The 15,474-nt window shown below is 40.7% G+C and overlaps 1 protein-coding gene across 3 annotated transcripts in view; it reads left to right on the top strand.

Annotated features, from left to right (window-relative positions):
* USP6NL (USP6 N-terminal like) overlaps positions 1-15,474 on the top strand; it is a 103,989-nt gene that overhangs the window by 29,087 nt on the left and 59,428 nt on the right. The gene's annotated exons all lie outside the window — the stretch shown is intronic.

Raw genomic sequence — 15,474 nt, 5'->3', positions numbered from 1 at the left:
ATGTCTCATTTGTGTAGTGCCAGATGCAGTGATTAAGAAAGGTCACAGTGATACTTAGCCACATGTAGCTGTTAATGACTGATGTTAGTGTCTGTTTATTTGGTCTTTGATTACTAGTTAGTTAGCATCATTTAATAAAGTACTTAGATGTTGCATCTTAGGAATTGATCTGTTACTTAGCAAAATAGACTCAGATAGCTTGAATTTTATTTAGCTGTAGAGGAACTATGGAAAAAATAAGGTACGTTTTCCTTTCTGTAATAATGTCAGTTAACTGAAATGAGCTTATTTACAAGAATTGAAGAAGGCTGCTCTTCAGATTTATGCTGTGAATTTTTATTCCAATATGTAATGGATGTATTTTTTTAGGGGGTGGGGAGGCAGCTTCCTAAATCCATGGCTCTGCCACCTCTTCTTCCTTTACTCCCCAAAGGTGTGTGAAGTTGTTTGAGGATGGTGAAGTTACCCATTTGTTATCAAATGAACTACAGTCCTGTGTAGCCAGAAGGGGAGAAAGCCAAACTCCTCTGCTCAAGCAGATGAACTCACTGTTTTTTTCCAACCTTAATGATTCTGTGATTGCGTCTCCAGTTTGATTCCAGTCTTTTTTTTGGGGGTGAGCTGCATTGCCTTTGGTTGGTTGCACTGGCTGCCCTTCATCTTGGAGCAGGTTTCAGTAGTGATTAAAAACTGAACATAGGATGTCTGCCTTGTAACTACAGTCAGAGTTGGATTTCTGGTTCACTTGCTGTAAGTGCTAACTGCTGTGATTTTGTTTTTCCTTTTTTTTCTTCCTTCTCCCTTTCATTTGTTCTGCACTATATCTGGACTAGTCAAATGTAAAGTAAAAGTAAGCTGCAAGCCAGGGACTGTGTTCATTTACGTAGCAAAACTATCAATTTTTTCTTCATTAGTTAATGTCAAAAACCTCTGGTTTAGGTGTTGCTTTAGTTCAAGTTTTTATTGACAAAAAATGGAAAAAAAAAAATAAAATAAAATGGAAGTGAACTACCTGCAAGCTACAAAGACTGTGTGATTATATACTGCTGTAAGCTGCTATTTATCCTCTTTTGGTAAGAGGCCGTTGTGTGGTTTTACATCATTCAGTCAGTAGGATGCCACTGTGCCCTACAGAGCCTTTTGCAGTTGTTAGTCACTGATTTGGTTACAGCTGCTGCCTGAGTTGTGGGTAAGGAAGGCAAAGCCTCCTGTCCAGTTCCTTATGAATATTCTGACTTTGAGAATCAGTTTCATCTTTAAATCCATCTAGACTTCATAGGTGGTAACGCATGGGGCAGCTGCTGGCCTGGAGCAGCAGTACTAACAGAGAACTCTTCATGATTTCACTGGAGCAGAGGAAAGCTGGCAGCTGAGCCTGAAGAGCAGCTGGAAACAAGGTGGCTTTATTGGCTTTCTTGAAAGAAGAGGACAGCTGTGTCTGTGGAGTTAGTGATTTATGCAAGTGTTTGCTTAACATTTTAGAAGGTTAATGGGTTACGTGCTTTTGAGCTTGAGCTGCTGGGGTGTTTTTGCTTTTCTGTTTTTAGGGACATTGCAGTGGAGGCTGCGATTCTGCACTGCTGGCAGCATTTATCCAGTAAGTTAAGAGCAGAGAGATCTCCAGCCTGGAACGTGGTAGGAAGGCTGTTTGTGTACCTTTCCTTCTGTAGCTCTTCTGTTTTTACCATGACATGAATTTTATAATGGGGTCCTCCCATCATGGGTCATGGAGGCTTTTGAGAAAGAACTGAGGAATCAGTGTCTGACATTTGCTCTGTGTGGAGCGTCCAGAAAAACCAACCTCTTTGGCCTTGCATTTTTTGTTGTTCAGGCAATTACAGTTTGATTTTTACCTTGATTTTGGTAAGAACGTGCCCATTGTGCTGTGTTATTGTTAAAAGTGCATGAATTTTTACTTCTTGTGGACTCTCAAAGCATAATGTTTGCTTTATCTGACACTGTGGGGGGGGTTATTTTTTCTCTTAATGATGATCTTGTGCTGTTAAGATGTGTGCGCTTAAAGCAATGATTATTCTTTTTGCTTTGTTACATTTCCAGTATTTTATTCTCGTACTTCAGAAACTTGGAATATAGCATTAAACAAGTGTTAGCCTCTATGCTTATCAGTTGCACAGGAATTATTTATTACAGATGTTTAATTCACTTACAGCTTAAGAAGGTGACAGTTTTGTTTGTTGAATGGCAGTGGATGGGGATAAGAAACAGTGCAGTGATGGATGCTAAGAAGTTTGTTTGTTTTTAGTCACATAAAATACAGTGAATGTTTCCAAGTGACAAGGTCTGAGCTGGACATGTTCTACAGGAGGTAATTACAGCAGGCTGGTGGCTCAGATAATGTTTTGGTGTATATTCACCACTCACAGATTTCCTGGATGTTTTATCTGGTTCCTGTAAGGTACTTCTATATGCCTTCTTTGGCTTCTAGATGTGTAGGCATAACTGCTAAGCAAAGCATCCAGACTTCTCAAGTCAGAATAACATTTCCTTTTCTTTTTTTCACCTTAAGTTAGTTATATTTGACACCAAATAAAGCTATTTGCTTCCCAGTGGAACAGGCTGTCTTGTTTTGTCTCTTTCACTGCAAGCACAAGCAGCTCCTTCCAACAGAAATGATCTGTCAGTGTTAGTATTAAACTAGCCATAAAAATGTTAATTTGAACTGAATTTCCAGATCAAACAGAAAACTTAATTAATGTCAGTTAATTAAATTCTTGGTGGAAATGGGAAAATAACTACGCAGATGCCCAAGTCTGCTGCTGTCTCTTTGCTAATAAAGCAGCTAACGAAGCAGTTTCTGGCTGTACCTGGAAAAGAGCGGGTCCAGCTGGGAGCAGTTTCTCACTTGTACGTCAGGTCCCAGCTGATAGGTTTCGTTTTGCTGCTCTTATCTCCAGTCACATTATTATATGGCAACGTATTCAACCAAACAAAAGAAAAACATACACGGAGATGCCTGATTGCTCACGGTCCTCTCCAGGAGACACCTGTATCAGATGTCGTGGTTATTAGTCACGGTCACTTAACTCTTCACTGCAGGCCGCAGCCGATGAGCGCGATATAAACACCACAACCTGGCAGCTGCAGGGCTCTGCGTGCGTGCAAGGGCTTCGTTTTAAAATGAATACAGGCTCACGCACCACACTGTCCATATGGAGAAGCTGATTGATATTCATCTTGCAGAATTCTTCTGGTAGTCTTCTTTGCCAAATATTACTGCAGTATCTCCATTGGATTGCAGGTGTTTTCTACTGCTGCTTGGAAATAAATCGAGTGTGTGCTTGATGTTGAATTTGCAGCCTGTGCAATCAATTTATAGAAGGTAACTTGAAGTTTTGTGTAGAATTTAATTGTGCCTTTAGTCTCAGAGTGTTGTGAAGACTCTGGAGGTTTTTAGTCATAGAATTATAGAATATCCCAAGTTGGAAGGGAATCATAAGGATCACAAATTCTAATTCCTTTTAAGGCACAAATGGTCTTCATGCATGAAGCTGAAGGTCCTGTCCTTGGGGAGATCAAGTTGTGGGTACCAGTTGGTGTATCTGCTTCCTTTGCCACTGATACAATATTGATATTGATTGTTATATTGATCATACTGATCTATATAACATATTCTCTTTGGTCAGTGGTTTTTTCTAGAGGTTAAGGCTAAGTTTCGGGCTTGTTTGCGGAAATATTTTTTAAGTTTGATAGTTCGAGTTCACTGATTCATGTCATGATTAACATAGAAATATGGCTTCTGTTTTGTAAGTCTAAGTTTGGGGTGGGAAACAGCAGTAGTTTAAAGGAAAGAATTACAGTATAGTTCACAGGTCTCAACTGGAATGCTGAGAGGTAGCCTTGATCCAAGACTTAGCTTCTTTGTGAGAAAGGAAATACTCTGTACAAATGGGAGGCCTTTGATAACAGGAAAGTGCCGCAATCATTCACAGATAAATATTTTCTACTTCATTTAAAGCCACCGTTGGCTCAGTGAAACAATCATTTGCCATTTAGAAAGACCTGTTAAAAAAAAATGGGCTTTTCTTGGGTTGCTCACAGTGCTCCCCGGTGTGCGATGTTCCCTTGATTGCAGGCGTTGCACTCTGATAGTTAATGTGCCAGCGCTGTTCCTCTGTGTCCTCATTTTTCTCCTTCAAGAAAAATAAAAGGCGACGACCAGCTCTTCTCTTTTTGTCCTGCCAGCTGTGCATTGAAAAGGCTTTAACATGTACTGAAAAAATTTGCTCATCTATGCTACAGCTGCATCAAGTCCCGGAGACACTGTCTCAGCACTCACTAAAAGGAGAATGTTACATTCACAGATGGTTGTGTGGAGCACAAAGACACGTGGATCAATAGAAGTGTTTTTTGCTACTTCTGTGCTATGAATTTCTGCCATGGTTGGGGTTTAAAAAAGTGGAATGAACACGAGTTCATAGCTTGTCGAATACACGCACAGAAATTAAAGCTACAGAGATTTAAGTTTGCGTTACTACTTAGCTTACAGGCATTGGAATGACCTAAACTGCACAGTGATAATTGCCTACTTTACAGTATGTATAAGGCTTTGGAGAAGAATATTTAGAATGCTGGAGCATGCATCAAAAATCATTGTCTGGTAACTAATAAGAATGTAAAGCCATTCTATAAATAGTTCAGATAGGCTCTGAAGGGAAAAATGAGCAAATACGCTTAGGCAAATCAGAGCAAGACCGGTTGTGCTGGGATGTGCTCTGTGTTTAACAGCAGTAGCCTATAGACCATGTCAGTAAGAAGCAAGGCCCTGTAGTAATGGAGAGGGAAACAGAGGTGCTGAGGGCCTGATGGCCCTGTATGTTTTGGCAGCTTTTCTAGTCTAGCTCAGACCTCGTCCGTTTTCCTCAGGCAGAACATCAGGCAGAGTTAGGAGTGCATCTTGCACATTAGTTTAATCTGGAGGAAATCCAGTTTGTGTGCTCCCTTGTTGCTTCCCAGTGTGAACTAAAGAGCAGTAAATAGAGTTGATCTGGAGGTTTGCTTCCATTCTCAGCTAAAATTCAATTTATAGAATTATGTGGAACATCTGTAGTCTTTTACCCGGATTTATGAACTTGACATTGGGTAGAATACTGTAATGATTTGTTTTAGGAGTTTAGAAGTTCTAGCAGGGCTGATGTTTCAGGGTCAGAAAGGAGATTGAGAAATGGCGCATTAAAATATTGAAGGCTGACATCTATGATTCATGTTTGCATATGCTCTGACTCTGAAGTGCTAAACTCACAGGAACATTTGTATTTGGGGTTATGTGACAAGGCTTTGGAATTGGCCGGGGCTGCAGGAGTGAGAAGAGAACAGGGGCTGCCCATGTGCGGCACAGCTGATTTTGGTCAGCTCCAAAATGAGCCCGCTGATGGCCAAAGCTGAGCCTGTCAGTAATGCTTTGTCCCCCCGAGACAGTGTATTTAGGAAAAGCGTGCAGAAAACTGGGCAGCAGATGTGAGAGAGAGGACTGAGAAAATGTGAGATGGAGACAGCCCTGCAGCCACCAAGATGAGTGCAGGAGGTGCTCCAGGTGTGGAGCAGAAGATCTCTGCAGACCAAGAGAAGCCAGTGGTGGAGCAGACTGTCCCGCTGCAGCCTATGGGTACTGTGTGGATCAGATCTCCATGTGCAGACCATGGAGGAGCCCAGGGTGCAGCAGTGAATGTGGCATGAATCCACGTGCAGCCCATGGATACCCGTGTAGGAGCAGGGCCTGGGCTGGAGCTACAGCTGTGGAGAGGAGCCCGTGGTGAGGCAGGAGGGCTGGGGGAGCTGCTGTACAAGGGGGATCTGTGCTGTGGTTCTGGTAGATGGCCCTGTTATACCAGATCCATGTTGAAACAGTGTTTGTGAGGAGCTGCAGCTCATGGGAAGGATTTACAGTGGAGTTGTGGAAGAGTGTGAGGGAGAGGGAGTGGTGGAGGAGAACTGCTCTGGACTGACTGCAACCCTTCTCTCTGTCCATGCTGCTCCGCTTGGGGAGGTATGAAGGCATCAGAGGAGTGAAGTTGAGGAAGGTCTGGGTGGCATGAGATGGCTTTCATTTTATCTTAGATCCTCATCATCCTACATTATTTTTAATTGGCAGTAAATTAATCCTCCAACTCAAGCCTGTTTTGTATGTAATGATAATCAGTGAGTGAATTCCCTGTCCTTATCTCAGCCTGGGAGCTTTTTCTTCTCATTTTCTCCCCCGTCCTGTTGAGGGGGAGTGTGAGGAGCAGCTGGGTGGGGTCTGGCACTGAAGCTGAGGTTCCCCACCACAGCAACGCTGAACAAATGAACAAACTTGAACTTTGCAATTGTGTTCCTGCGAATTCTCTCCAGTCCCAGTTCCCTTAAACTGCCAGCAATGCTACTATGAGCTAATTTGACAGTTCTGCTTTTTTCTTGCTTTGGATTACGTTCCCTTCACCCGATCCTGTTTACCAACACAGCTCAGAGCAATAACTTCCAGCAGAGCTGAAGAAAAAGAGCACTGACGTGTTCAACAAGCACTGTAAATGCAGAACAGGATGCTTGCATGATATCCTTCTACATTTTACTTTCTGTTCTTTTCATGTGCTACTATGTATAATCATCTCATGTTTAAAACAAATGAACGGGCTTTTCCCAAAAACTCTTTGAAATTTCCAACTACCCATCTGTAGTAATTGGTTTTGAAATGGGATTTATTGCATTGCCAGATAAGTGTAGATCTGGTACATGGCAATATGTTGAATTCATATTGAAATCATCAATGACATTAAGGAATCAGGTTATCTTGTGCATTCTAGCTACAGAAATGGAATGATACGAAAAGCTTTCAGAAGAAGTAGTTGAATGGAAATACACTGGAACGTGCAGGGGTTTTGATGGTGGGGAGGACAGTCAGGGGTGCACAAGAGGAAACAGCATTTATTAAACATACCTTAACTTGCTTCAAAAGTGTAATTTAATAGTGATTTGGTCTGGGTGTTGTGTTTGACTTAGCTGCCTTTTTAGGCCATTTCTGATTCCCTTTTAATTTAAGACAGCTTTCCTGTGGCATTTTGCAAGAGTTTTTCCTCCTCAATCTCTTGTTTGCTTGCCTTCTGTCTGTCATACAGATTCCATCACTTGAATTTATAGATTTATTACTAGCAGGAAAACATTTGTTTCCAATGAAAATCTTTCAGGCTTCAGATTTGAGAATTTATTTTAATCCAAAGATGTTACAGAATTGCTACTATGAATGAAAAGTGTTTCTGTTCTTCCATTATTCTGACCTTTTTTTCCACAATTAACCCCAGATGAGTTTGTTTTCAGAGATTTTTCTTCATTATGAGACAAGTCTGAAAATGACTTTAACTGAATAGTTCCTTCTCAAGTCTAAGAATATTAAATGTACCTTTTTTTGCCCTGAAGTAGCCATGCAGTAGTTTTATCTTGCTGCCTGACCACTGCAGTAGCTCTCTGCTTGTAAGGTGAGTTAATCAATTAACTCGAGATATGTAAAAAGCGGCTTTTATGTTTTCAAATTGAAACCATGTCGTTTCACTATATGTGAATCCCTTTCATTCTGGAAAGCTTTTCACAGTTGTGTGGGCTTTGGAGAACAGCTGTACTATTCTATCCTTTTATAGGACTTCCATCATTCAGAAGGTTCTCTACACGTAGACTCAATTTGGGCTGAATTCTGCAACAATCTCGTGTCCTGTTGCTTCTCTTTCCTAAGTAATGAAATTGTTTTTCCTCCGCATTCACAAAAAGGAAATGTTCATGAGTTTTCCTTCAGGCTTTTCCCTTCCCCTCCCTGTTTCAGCACTGTTTGTGCATGCAGGGTGGTGCAAAATGCCGCTGATCTAAAGTACAGGTGTAAACGAGGAAAACATGTGCAAGGTAATAGGAAAATTGGTACTTGTGTAAGATGGAAATCCTTGTGTAACAACTTAGTGGAAACTTGGAACAGCTCCGTAATTTGTATGTTTAATTTAATTTGAGCGTTGCATACCTGTAGCTTCATGCATTAAAATACCTATGATGCGTAAAATACCTATGATGCGTAAAATCCCTTTGCTTTCAATCCCATATCCCATAGTGATGATGACCCTTGCATACCTTAACTTGGCAGCTAATAGTATTCTAGTGGTTTTGTACCTCATCCTCTTAAACTACCATTCCCTAAGTAATGCGTCACACTTCCTCCCCCACCCCTTCCGTATCCTCTTTCCATATTGTTCACTTTTGTGCTCTTCATTAGACATGACTTTTAAATTGTTGCTCTTCTGCTTTTCTGCTCTTGGAAGGCTTCATGTTACCAGAAAGCAGCTTTGCTATGGCCAGTGACTATTTGCTGGGCGTTATGTCGGTGTACAGCTTGTGCTGTTGGAGCTAAACTACAGAACTCAGGCTGTACTTCCACCAACCCCCAAACTCTGGCTGCTGTGGCTGTGTTGTACAGCTGTTGCTTGCCTCCACAGCTTCAGAAGAGATTTGGACCATCCAGAACCATAACTGCATTTTATTACACTCCTACCAAAGACTTCTAACTTGGTAAAACTTGGTTAGATGGGTGAGAAATGCACGCGTTCATTTTGCACATCCTCTTAAAGTCCTCAAATATGGAGACATTGATCTGAAAAATATCTAAAACTTACTTCATCTTCTTCATTGAACCACCACCTCAATTCATTAACACCTGAGGAATGGCTGTTAGTGATACTGCTGCAGGGAAAGAGATAACATTGCCCAGGAGGTGCATCTGATTCATTTATTACAGAAACCTGTTGACCAAGTGTGAATGTTACCTTGCTATTAAACAACCTTTTGTACCATCAGGTAGAAAGTATTGTTTCATTTTTGGTTCTCTGTTTTTATAGCCCATAGCAAAATAATGTGAACTGTTGGTCCCAGTTGTCATGTTTGAGATTTGATGTGCTCTTCCAAAACAGCTGTTGTTGGCATATAGATGATGTGCAATTAACTTTATAGAGTTCATTGGTCGTTTCTGTACCAGGGGTGAAACTGAGATAGGGAAAGGGAAATAAATAGAACTGCATTTTGAGACTGAATGCAGAAGTTCCTGTACCTGTAGGTACCACGCACTGAAGTTGTTTGCTTTAGTGTGGTTTATATTAAAATAAATAGAAATTAATATCTCTCTCTTCTCCTGGCCTGGTCTCAGGTGGGCTGTGTTCTTTGTAACTTCTCCCAAGACCTTGCCATGATAATATAAAATTTGGTGTTAAATTTAACGATGTCAAAAAATGAAACGGGAGGAACATTTGTTAATTTTCACTCTTATTCTGACTTGTTTACATGATGGCAAATGGCAGCTGTACTTCTGTTGAACAGGGAATGACTGATGAAAAGCTGCTGGATTTTCATCAATTTGAAGCCACTGTGGTGATAATTCTTTAGGTGTTCCAAAATGCTGTAACTAAAGCATGATTAATGTTCAATATCTTTGTTACCTATTGCATAGCTAGAGCTTCTGGGAATATTGGTACAAAGATGATGCCTGGGCTTACTGTACCACCTTATCTGTCTTTAGTGTAACATTAGAAATAGAAGTTTGGATTCTTACTTGTACTTAAAAATTGCCTGTAGTGGTAAAGTACAAAGGGAACTACAATTTGTAGCCAAAATCTCTTAAAATACTTCCTCTCCCAAGTTTTCTGGATTTAATTTTACTAATGAAGTTTGCAGACTTGAATTTGTTGAACGTCCGTGCAAAGTTGATGAGTTTCTTGATGTAGTGTAAAGAGTCATGGAAGTGTTTGTGTCACTGGGCTGCTTGTGTCTGCCCTTCTCTGGGAAGTCTGCTCTTACCCAGGGCAGGGATGCTTGTTTGCCAGATGCTGCTCTGTTGGCACAATGGGTTTGACTTTTGCAATATGCTTTTATTTTGTAAGGAATAAGAAGTTTGCGATGCTGAGAGAAATCTGTTTGGAATGAGGTGGGCTATTGAGCAGGGCTGAAATCTGCAAAAGTCTTTGTTCAGATGCTCTCAAAGAGTGAATCCTTGCAATTTAGGACAGGCATTGCTTAAGGATTGCATCAGTGTTGGAACTGCATTAAGTAGGCATTCTTCTCTGAACTAAATTCAAAAATCCTTTTTATCCTCCCTGCTGAGTCTATGACAAATGGTCAGATCTTGTTTTGGTTTTGTAAGCAGAGCATAGTGGTGAGAAACTGATCTTCATTAATAGGTTTACTGCATCATTGACTTTGTTACATCGATTCTTTGTTTAATGCCTGTGCGCGAGGCCTGGGCTACAATTAACATCATGTTTGTGTTGTAACAGATTTAAGGTCTTTGCAGCATGTTTGTAGCTCCGTATCTTGAATTAATGCTGAAATATAAGTATTGATTTTTGAGAGAAGAAGCAATGAAAGCTTGCTGGTATGTTTGTAAGTGATACTTAGGTACTACACTGTTTATAACCTCCTTATAAACCAGTAAGAAGAAATTACTAATTACATACATGCTGCTGTATTGATTACTGAAATCATTGTTTCTATTCTCAGAAGGAGACTGGGGGAAAACAAAACTGCTTTCCCTCACTGTCCTAAGGTCCACAGATAGATGACATCCAAAGACTAATTATTTGCTACACATGGCAAGCATAAAAGTCAAAACAGAACTGGAGTAAAGGTGATGGATAGAACATAGCTGGGAGGTTTATCTTAGTGGTGCTGTATTTGGTGGATAAAAGGCTACAAGCCTGATGAATATGAATCTTCTTTTTTTCCCCTGTGCTGATTTAACCAAACAGGAGTGCTTTTACATAGGTAAATATTTTAGCTGATGCAGACTAAATGGGTACCAACACGTCAGTACTCCTTGCTGGTAAATATCAATATAATCTGATTTAAATTTGGTAGAGATGCATCTCAGGCTTTATTGCAGCTGCTCCTCTGTGTTTTCCTTGAGCTGGAGGCTGGAGATACAGGGTAGCCTTCAAGCCAACGTTCTGATCTTGACTGGGAAGTTCCACGGCTCATTGTTTTGTTGCGCTGTGTTGTGTTTACCAGTCCTCAAGAAGTGAAACTAGAAACAACAGCAACTTGCTCCCTGTCCCTGACTTCCTCTTCTCATTGCAGAGATGAAGAAACTGACAGTGTTTTCTTCCCCAATTACTGCTGCTGCTGAACAAACTGGTTTACCCTTCGTTTGATTATCATAAGACGACTACTTTATAAACATAAGAAACCATGGATGCAGGCAATGAAGATTATTTCAGATGTTCAGAGGGAATTTTAGTCTTTTTCCTCTACCCAAGAGCAATTTATTTCTTAATAAAGTGCATGACAGATATTGTAAGAAGCTGGTTGAACTTGAACTTCTCAAAGTAGGTTTGTGTTGTGTAGACATAACTGATGAAAGCAGGCAGGTATCAGAATTTGCCTGATGTCTTTGTGTGGACTTGCTCCAACGTACCTTTGAGTCACTGTGAGTAGATTTAGAGTCATAGAAGCATGTTTGTGCCATTCAGGCTTTTCATAGGATTTATTGAGAGGATCCTCTCTGTAGTTTGAGTATTACCACAGTTAATGTGTTTACCTGCTCAAAGATGAGCAGACTGTGGGAGACTGAAGTCCAGGTGCTGCCAGAGGCTGAAGGCTGGGTTTTGTCTGCTGCTGAGGAGCGAGTAATTACAGGATACCTTGTGGTGTCTGCTCCTGTAGAAGGGAGAAAAAGTCTAGGAGTTTGTAATTAAATCTGAGACACAGAGCTAGCACTTAGCTTTCCTTTACTGAGTGAATGCATCCCTTGCTGTATCGCACAGGGCTCAACAAGGCTTTCAGCAGGCTGTTGATCAGTGCAAGAGCTGGGTTACATGTTGTGGTCACAGAGCACTGCAGGGGGAGCTTCTTCCTCTTCCTCATCGTGCTGCTGGTGTCCTACTCCTGACAGCAGTGTCTTCTGGAGCTACTGGGAGCCCTGTTGCCTTATTCAATTATAGCAGAATTAACAGCCGCTACAGGAACAGCCATCCCTATCTTCCTGTTTTCATCACTGGAATTATCTGTGTCACCAGATGACAGGCTGAAGCTGTGCATACTTCAGTATTCAAGGATTGTGCAGAGGAACAAAACTTTATATTTTACTGAGAAAACGATACAAAAATAGATGATTTTTGTAACTGGACACAGTGAAGAAGTGCAGTTTCCATGAAAACAGAGCCCCTTTTTAAAGCTTCCTCCAATGTATGCCTGAATGTTGTTTTGGTGGCACTGGCAACAGACATCACATCATTAATGATGTGTTTTAAAATAGCATTATTGTTTGCTCCATTAATTCCGACTGATGCAGAGATAAAAATGATTAATTGAGAGACTTAATTAGTGCAGTGTAGCATCAGATTACTTAAATATAAGTCTGCTAAAGTGATAAGCATAACTCTTAGGAAATGTTCTTGCTTGTGTCAGAATCTAAAATATTACAACCATTTTTTCTGTTTAAATGGATACATCATATCTTAGTGCTGTTAAAACATTCATACTGCAAATTAAGATGTACAGTGCACTCATTGACGTTTGCTGAAGGTTTATGGAGACCAAGCAGTGGATGTGAGCACAGTGAGGCAGTGAGGCATCTTTACAAGCGTGGCATGCAGGCTCCTTCCTTGCTGCTCAAAGCACGTAACTAATGGTGGTGACTATGTTGAAAACAAGTGTTTAGTAGCTGAGAATTTGCTCTATCAAATATTGTTATTGAACTCTTCATATCTGTTGTCGTTTCCATGGAAATAAATAGGAGGTAGTACATTCGGAGTGATGTGTGCTTTTGTGGTAAGGTATGAGGGATTCACAACAGTGTGTAGAGGATGACTTACATTAGGTCATGGTTAAAGTTCCTGAAATATTTCTGCTTGATACTGCTGCTACATCCACATATCTGATTTTACCGTCTAATACTGCAGCTGACTTGCAGAATATTATTCTAAGGCATAATTACAAAGACTGGGACTAGCTCTGGGAAAGGTCATGAATTTGAAGGAGAATGTGGGAGTAATACACATAGGCTGTAATTGAAACATAACACAGCACAGCAGTCAGTTGTAGCCAGAGTAGGAGTTCCAGAAGATAGAATCTTTGGCTGCCAGTCTGTAAAATGACTTTCATGTAGTAGCAATCCTCCTGTGCTCTTTGGTGAAGACTTATCATATCCTTATTAATACTGGCAGCAAAGAAACTATGTGATACAGAAATGAGGCTTACCCTGTCTTGTTGAGCAGTGAGAATGCAAATCTGGATCATCACTTGAACAGCTGTTTATAGGCCCTGTCTCACTGAGCGAGACTTGTGTTTACACCTCCTTAAAGAAGAAATGTGTGAGAGTGACCATTTCACAATGGTCGGAATGGTGAGGAGGGAAAAACAGTAATAAACTCTTGAAAAAGCCAGACATCAACTAGGGAAGGAGAAGGAGGAGAACAAAAGATGACTTAAGCTGAGACAGAAGACAGCAGTTGTTGCACAAGTCAAACCAGTCATTAGATATTCGCAAGCCTGAAATTATACCCAGCCCAAGCTTTTAAGATTATGTTTATTAAAAGCTGCCATAGAATATTGTGCTCTTTTATTTCTCCCCTTTCAAGAAAGGAGCATTGTTCAAAATTGGCCATACTCTCTTAATTGTCGCTTGTCAGAAATTAGCGATTATGGTTTCTTTTGGCTCTGTGACTGATTTTGCTAACCCTCATCAGATTAATTATCTCATGGCTCATGACTGCACACACAACACTTAGTGAAGTGGAATTACTGCAGAGCCCTGCCAGTTCCTGTCACTCCGCTTTATCGCATTCTGAGGATGTGCTATGAAGGTGACGTCACACTCAGGCTGCAGCTTCCAGCTGGGTTGGCCATGGGCACGGCTGATGAAGATGATTTAATTTTAAGGTGTGCTTATTTAAGCAAAGCATGTGGAAGGAATTGTGAATTAAATCTAAGTAGACGGCCCAAATGTGTTTTATTAGATTACATACTTATTTAATTTTCTTGCCTTTTTATTTGAATTTTATTCTTACGGTGCTCTTATTAACTGGTAAGTTTTATGAAGGCCATATGATTAAGAATATGGTCCTAGCCACATTGCAAAGATTGATTAGTGTTGGCAGAGTTCTTGTAAGTCTTTTAGTCAATTACTGATTGCTGATAGTAAGAATGGTTGTTGAAAATTCTTTGCAGTATATTTAAGACTCCTCAATTCTAATTTCATGTTTTGACACAAGCTTTCTCCATGGAACATTACTTAACGGGGCTGCCTTGCTTCCCTTGCTCTTACTTTGAGTCCTTTGAGGATGGTTGTGAAATTGCTTTGAGATAGCTTTTTAGTAGCAGTTAATTCTACTAATCTCCAAAGTGACCGTTTTCCATTGGTGACTGTGCAGCATCTCACGGGGGATCCTGCAGAACTGGGAGCGTTCTGCTGCAATGAAGCATGATTTTTCATTAAGGTGTGAGTTCAATTATATTTCTTTAAGCAAGTTCAGTCCCTATTTTCCTATCTTCCACCTGTTACTCCTCCTGCAAATACAACTGCAACAAGTTCTACTCTGAAGAAATGCTGACTTTTAAACACTGGGGGGGAAGGAGTGTATGTTTTATGCAGTTGGATTTTTCTGTGTGTGTGCCGGCTGTGGCTGTGTGTATTGATTTTCCTAATAGCTTTACTTTAGATTTTGCTTTTCTAATTTTTGCTTCTGGGTGGAGATAAGCTTCCTAGTCAAAATCTTCCCCTTCCTCTGTAGGTGTTTACTTCAGCGTATTCAGAAAAAGATACTTTCTAAACATGAAAAGAAGTTAAAGATGCAAGAAAAATACCAGAATAAAATGGCTCTTATCCTATTGCTGCCTGAAGTAAGAATGTCATGTTTAAGAGAAATGATCTTAGAGACTGATTCTGTATGGGTTTAGTCTAAACTTGCACTACATTGGCAGACTAAATTATTGACACTTGGGTTTGGGTAGGATCTGTAATTAGTTACAGGTGATAAAAGATAAAGGAGCTGTTGTTCATTTCCAGACTGAGTGCTCAGTAAGGCAATATAAGGAGGAATATTAATACAACTGGAAGAATTAATATATTTTTAAAAATTCCTCGGGGAAAGGAAGAGTTCTATGTACTTGATCATATCTTCTGTTCCTGGCATTTTAATGCTTTCCAGAGTGCAAGCAAATCAGAGTTACAAGTTGAGGTTGGCAAGGACCTCTGGGTCCATCTGGCCCAAGCCCTGGACAGGCAGGGACACCCACAGCTGGGTGCCCAGGACCCGTGTCCAGGCAGCTCATGAAGATCTCCAAAGAGGAGACTCTAGAGCCCCTCTGGGCAACCTGTGACAATGCTCTGGCACCTGCAAGCACAGAAGTGCTTCCTGATGTTACAAGGAATCTCTTGTGTTCCAGTTTGTGCCTGTTGCTCCTTGTCCTGACACTGGTTACTGCTGGCTCCATCATGTTTGCAACCTCCCTTTAGGTGTCTTC

The sequence above is a fragment of the Excalfactoria chinensis genome, chromosome 1, assembly GCF_039878825.1.
Source record: "Excalfactoria chinensis isolate bCotChi1 chromosome 1, bCotChi1.hap2, whole genome shotgun sequence".
Taxonomy (NCBI): Eukaryota; Metazoa; Chordata; class Aves; order Galliformes; family Phasianidae; genus Excalfactoria; species Excalfactoria chinensis.
Note: the sequence above shows the minus strand (reverse complement) of the source record. Positions and strands in the feature narration are given on the sequence as shown.